The following is a 6,613-nucleotide window of genomic DNA, read 5'->3' on the forward strand; positions in this document are numbered from 1 at the left end:
GAGAGAGATTTCCCTCTCTCACTACCATCGGGCACATTCTCCAGTCCCGAATGCACATCGCCGATATCTCAGTAGATCCGCGCAGGTGGATTTAGCGAGTCGATGTCTCGTTCATTCTTAGCATGAGCTTATGCATCTGTAGAGGAGGTGGCTGAATGGTAGTTCCAACTACCTGAACTGTCCAGTAGCCCAGTCCTTGTGATTATCTGTCTGAGGGGGTTTAAGCCTATGCAGACAGCAGCGGGGACAGTGCATCACCGTGGTATATGCCACAGCCTTGATGGCCAGCTTGTGGCAAGCTCCTTGAGTTGACTTCTTAGTGGTTGTCTTCCATAGCCTGAGTTCTTGAGGAAGGTCCTTAAGTGTCCTGTGACTTTGTATAGCGCCAGCATTAACAGATCCACGTGTGCGGATGGAGTCATAGGCTTTCGCTGTAGTCAATCCAGGCTGTGCTCAGATGGTCTGTCTAGACCCTGAGTCTGGGCGACATGCTCTATCTATGAGCAACTGGTGTTTTGAGCCTCTGGTGTTGTCCCAATGCCCTTCTGAGCTGTGCACCCCCCCTCATGTACTGCCCATGTGGGTCCTGTAGCTTGGCACTATGATGCCTGATAGGACTTTCCATGTTGTGGGGAGGCAGGTTATTGGCCGGTAGTTTGGCCGGTTCTGTCCCTTGCAGGGGTCTTTCATGATCAAGCACTGTTCCTTCCTTGTGTTAGCCCAAGGTTGGGTGGGAGCCTGCTGCTAGCAGATGTTCATCGTTGCTGCTAGGCGTTCATCGCACTGCTGTTAGTTCTTAAGCCAGTAGGGTGTGGATCATGTCTGGCCAGGTGCTGTCCAGCTCCTTCATGTTTTTGACCGCGCTGCTGGGAGTGTCTCTACGTGATGGTGACTGGTTTCTGTTCTGGAGACTGCTGTGCTCTGTTCTCAGGTCCTGCAGCCACTTTGTGCCACTGGTGTTATGAGGTCTTCTCTGCTCCATATGTTCTTCCAGTACTGTTCAGTTTCTCTGCTGCTGCTGGTGGCTCTGCTGTTATGTGTTGTTGCCTGGCAGTTGGGAGTTACACTGGAATGGTTCCTTGGAGAACAGGGCATTTAACTTTTTTGGCCTCTGCTTCTCTAGTGTATCTCCTTAGCCTGGTCGCTAGTGCTGTGAGCCTTTGTTTAGCAGTCCTAGGGCTTTCAGATGGAGTCAGGCCCTTGTAGGTTTTTTCAGTAGCCAAGTCTTATCCTTAACTCTACAACACCTTCTGTAGTTCCACCAGCGACTAACATTCTCTCCCAGTCGCCTTGATCTTAAAAAATCCTCCAACACATTTTCAGGGTGGGTACATACTGTTGTTCTTCTTGATCATGTAAGCCAAGCATCTCCAGGATTACAGAGGCTGTAGCGTATACAGTTCCATTGTTGAGTTTGGTGGTAGTAGGGATTGGTGATGGGCTCTATTGGCATCTTCTAACATACTATCTGAATGGTACTTCCATTGAGCCTGGTAATCGGTCTCGAGGATTGACTGTAGCTAGTTTTTCCATGATCTTATGCCTCATATCAGCTGCTGTGGCTCTGCAATGGAGGAGGTGACAGTGAATTTTCAGCTTCAGGTGTGGGCGGCAACATCCACTTGTTCTTCAAGTCTCTTGATCGGAATGTTAATGTGGAAGTTGTCTAAATCTCAAGCGTGAGAGAAGCTTCCTCTTTATATGTTTGAAGCGTTGGGTAACTAGCTGTTTCTCTCTCTAATCTCGTTAGGACGAGATATATATATATATAATATATAAACTGGCCATCTTATCTGGGAATTTCCAGTCAATGGCAGTTGCCTGCTAGGAACCTCCTTAGATTTAGAAGTAATAACAGGATCTTTGCATGACTTGCATTGTCTGTGGGCACTTTGGTAAGCCATGCAGGAAATCTGGTCGATTTTGTAAGGCATGTACAGAATGATCTCATTCCTTTCTAGAAAGCCTTCTACACCCAACTGTGGCTTACCTTGTCCTATTTCTGTTATGTCCCATGTAGCTTTTTGCTCTTTTGGGCAGGACTTACCTGCACCAAAGTGGTTCACATGCCAGAACCTTGTCCCATAAGAGCAATCTGTGCCTGGACCATGTGGGCTTGCAAAAGCCCCTGTCATGCCAATGGGTACATTTTGGCAAAGAACCTGCTAAGCTACCTATACTTTAACCAGTGTATCAAAATAATGCATGTATCAAAGTTGATGTATTATGCAATTTAATGTAATGTATTTTGTATATTTAAAAAAGATTACACTGTTCAAAGTGCACCTGAATGAATAAACATAATATGGCAGTAACATGTATATGTAAAGATGCTTGTGTCATACAACGGTGCATGTTATTTTTAAATGGATAAGAACGGCCATACTGGGTCAACGCAAATGGTCCATCAAGCCCATTCTGTCCTCTTGACAGTGCCGCCAAAAGGGAATGAACAGACAGGTTAGCATCCAAGTGAATCCATGCCCTGTCACCCCAATCCAGCTTCTGGCAAAAGCTAGGGACAAAACAACAAATATATGGGCGGTTACATTTAAATGAATAACGATATTAGTACAGGTTCAACGAAGTATTTTTCCACACAACAACACCTGTAACCTCTGGAACTCCTCAGAAGGGTCGTTGTGAAGGCAATACTAATGGGGTTCAAAAAAGGGAGCTAGATGCATGGAGGACTAGGTCCATCAATGTCCTACTAATAACCAATTCCTGCTAATAGCCATTGATGGACCATCCTCCATGCATCTACTCCTTTTGAAACCCCATTATAAGTATTGGCCTTCACAACACCCTCTGGCAAGGAGTTCAGGGTTGACAGTGTGTTGTGTGAAAAAATACTTTCTTGTGTGGTGTTTAAACCTGCTACCATTAATTTCATTTTGTGGCCCCTATTCTTGGAATTATGAGAGGAGTAAATAAACCTGGCTATTTACTTTCTCTATTACACTCATAATTTTTATAGACCTCTATCATACCCCCCTTAGACCTCTTTTCCAGCGCAGGAGTCCCAGTCTTATTAAAGCTCTTCTCATACGGAACCGTTCTAACCCCTAACATTTTGGTTGCCCTTTTCTGAACCTTTTCAATTTCAGTAACTCTTTTTTGAAATTGGGTGACACATCTGCATGCAGTATTAAGGTGTGAGCGTACCATGGATTTATGTAAAGGCCATATGGATATTTTCTGTCTTATTATCTATCCCTTCGTGATGACTCCACATTCTGTTTGCTTTTTGACTGCCGGCTGCATATTGAGTGAATGTTTTCAGCAAGAACTATCCACATGACTACAAGATCTTTCTTGAGTGGTAACTATAGCTAATTTAAGCCACATTTCTATAGGTTACATTATGTTATCTATATCGGTGATAACAACCCCTTAACACTGATCCATAAATTGATGCATGCATCACCAGCTCAAACATACATTAGCAGCTCTGCTTTTAGGGACTAAGCCCTGACCAATGCCCATGGAAATCAGTGAAGCCTTTCCATGACTAAATGGAGCGGATTAGCCGTATTTGAGGCAGTTACTTTGAAGTTTTGAAGATGTGATCAGTCCAAAAAATGTTGGGAAATCTTCTGAAGGGAATTAAGAGTATATTTCAAAGCCTCCATATCTCTGAAACTGTTTATATGATTTGCTCCGTTTACCAAAAAGTTTACCCTGAATTTTCAGATAGGCAGGTTTTAGTCTGGTGGAGTAGAAGCTAGTTCAACTGTAGCTCGGAAGACTAGTGCGCCTTGCAACTACATTTAATGTAATCTGTTATTAACCAGACAGGACAGTTGTTAGTAGCTTCAGTAGGGTGAACAATGGATTCTATGTAATTGGGTTGATAAAATGACAGCCAAGTGGATTTTCTTAAAAAAGGTCATTAGTAGACAATCCAGTATTTTTAAATATGACTGTATTAAATCTTTGAATCACAGAACCAATTTGAAAAAACAGAATTTTGCTCAGCTTCCTAGTTTTGGGAACAGTATTCAGCAGCCTAGACAGAATAATATTAAGGCCATCTGTCACTGATTTTTTCTTCATATTAAAAAAAACCTTAATAAATAATAATAATACGAGATATACCTATCTCTTAGAACTAGAAGGGACCTTGAGTCCAGCCTGCCTTCACTAGCAAGACCAATACTAATGTTTGCCACAGATCTCTAAGTGCCCCCCAAGGATGAACTCACAACTCTGGGTTTACAGGCCAATGTCAACCAACTGACTAGTCCTCCTTACCTTAAGAAACCATCTATAATGAACCAGTAGTGCATAATATTTTACTGTGGTAGATGAATTGATACACTGATACATGAATGCATAGATATTAGAGTTAGCCAAGCAGTGCCTCTTCTAATAGTTCAGAATCAACATAAGTGCTAGAAAAAAAAGCTAGAGTAACTAAAGGAGAGAAACTAGATACCTGACCAAATCTCCCGCGCCCCCCCCCCCCCCTTATGTAAAGATTAGGGACCGTGTCTCGCAAGATGCTGGGCATCCTCAAGAGATGCTTAGCATCCGTAGCTCCAGCTCTTTGGGACCAAATCTTGTTATCTTACATGTCTATAGTGAAATCCAGACCATTACTACTAATAATTGAGGATGATCAGCAGCTCTTAAGAGGCACTTGTTATTCTTCAGGGTCAGGACCTACCAGAACAACAAAATGAGGGAAGAGAAAGAGGATCTATTAAGTAAGAGTGGGATAATAAACTCCAATAGTAGATATTTGCAGGGGTAGAAAGTCTATGAAATTCAAAGACTGAGTGCCGTCCTCCACATTTTGCTATATTCATTATCAAAATATAAGCTGCTGTTTCAGAAGGTTTCTAGTCCTAATTGTAAAGCTAGTTCTGGTGCATGATTGCCATAGTGAATTTAGAGCAAGACTCCAAATTACAAATATAATACATATATATTACATTATCATCATACCTTGCACTTAATATAAGGCCTTGTTTACACAAGAAAATGATACTGATGTGTTCATCCATTTAGAACTTAAATTAGTGCAGCTACTCCTTTTGGTTCAAGAGTGTCATACCAAGTTAGCATGAGTCAGTAAGGTTTGACTTTGGCTAAATCAATGTAATGCATTTTTAAACTGAAATAAGTCTGTCCACATGAGGGCTGTGCTTTGCTTTCATGAAATTGGTTTTTAAAGCGTTTCTAAACACTTAGAGCATGAATTTGTCAAGAACAAATTGACAATCTGATAGCTTTCTTTGACAGGGTAACAAGCCTTGTGGATGTGGGTTGCGGGGGAATGGTAGCTATGCTATATCTTGTCTTTAGTAGGTCTTCTGGTACTATCTCCCATGACCTAATAAACAAACTAGGGAAATACAACCTAGATGGAGCTATGATAAGGTGGGTACATAACTGTTTGGAAGAGGGTTCCCAGAGAGTAGTGGTTCACAGTCAAGCTGAAAGGGCATATCAAGTGATCAGTTCTTGGTATGGTTCTGTTCAATATTTTCATCGGTGATTTAGATAATGGCATAGAGAGTACACTTAAAAAGTTTGGGGACACTACCAAGTGGGCCAGGCTGCAAGTGCTTTGGAGGATATGATTAAAATTCAAAATGATCTGGACAAACTGGAGAAATAGTCTGAAGTAAATAAGATGAAATTCAATAAGGACAAATGCAAAGTACACCACTTAGCAAGGAACAATCAGTTGCACACATACAGAATGGGAAATGACTGGCTAGGAAAGAGTACTGTGGAAGAAATGTGGGGGGTCATAGTGGACCACAAATTAAATATGAACCAACAGTGTAACACTTGCAAAAAAAGAACATTATTCTGGGATGTATTAGCAGGAGTGTTTGTATGCAAGACATTAGACGTAATTCTTCTGCTCTACTCCACACTGATTAGGCCTCAACTTCAGTATTGCGTCCAGTTCTGGGCACCACATTTCAGGAAAGATGTGCACAAATTGGAGCAAATCCAGAGAAGAGCAATCAAAATGATTAAAGATCTAGAAAACATGACCTATGAGGGAAGACTGAAAAAATTGGGGTTGTTTAGTCTGGAAAGGAGAAGACTTGAGTTCTCATAACAGTTTTCAAGTACATAAAAGGTTGGTACAAGGAGGAGGAAGAAAAATTGTTCTTGTTAACCTCTGAGGATAAAACGAGAAGCAATGGGCTTAAATTGCAGCAAGGGCGGTTTAGGTTGGACATTAGGAAAAAGTTCCTAATTGTCAGGGTGGTTAAGCACTGGAATAAATTGCCTAGAGAGGTTGTGGAACCTCCATCACTGGAGGTTTTTAAGAGCAGGTTAGACAAACACCTGTCAGGAACGATCTAGATCAGAGATTGGCAACCTTTGGCCTGTGGCCCACCAGGGTAAGCCCCCAGCAGGTCGGGCCGATTTGTTTACTTGCCGTGTCCACAGGTTCGGCTGATTGTGGCTTCCACTGGCTGCAGTTGGCTGCTCCGGGCCAATGGGGGCTGTGGGTGGGAAGCGGGGGCCAGACAATTCCTCGGCCCACACCGCTTCCCAACAGCCCCCATTGCGCCCGAGCAGCCAACTGCAGCCAGTGGCCCAGCCACAAATCCGCCGAACCTGTGGACACGGCAAGTAA

General features: G+C 42.7%; 1 protein-coding gene across 2 annotated transcripts in view; it reads right to left on the bottom strand.

Moving 5' to 3' along the window:
* Window positions 1–6,613, bottom strand: part of AMPH (amphiphysin) — a 212,692-nt gene that overhangs the window by 56,955 nt on the left and 149,124 nt on the right. The window lies entirely within an intron of this gene.

This window comes from Chelonoidis abingdonii, chromosome 2 (assembly GCF_003597395.2).
Source record: "Chelonoidis abingdonii isolate Lonesome George chromosome 2, CheloAbing_2.0, whole genome shotgun sequence".
NCBI lineage: Eukaryota > Metazoa > Chordata > Testudines > Testudinidae > Chelonoidis > Chelonoidis abingdonii.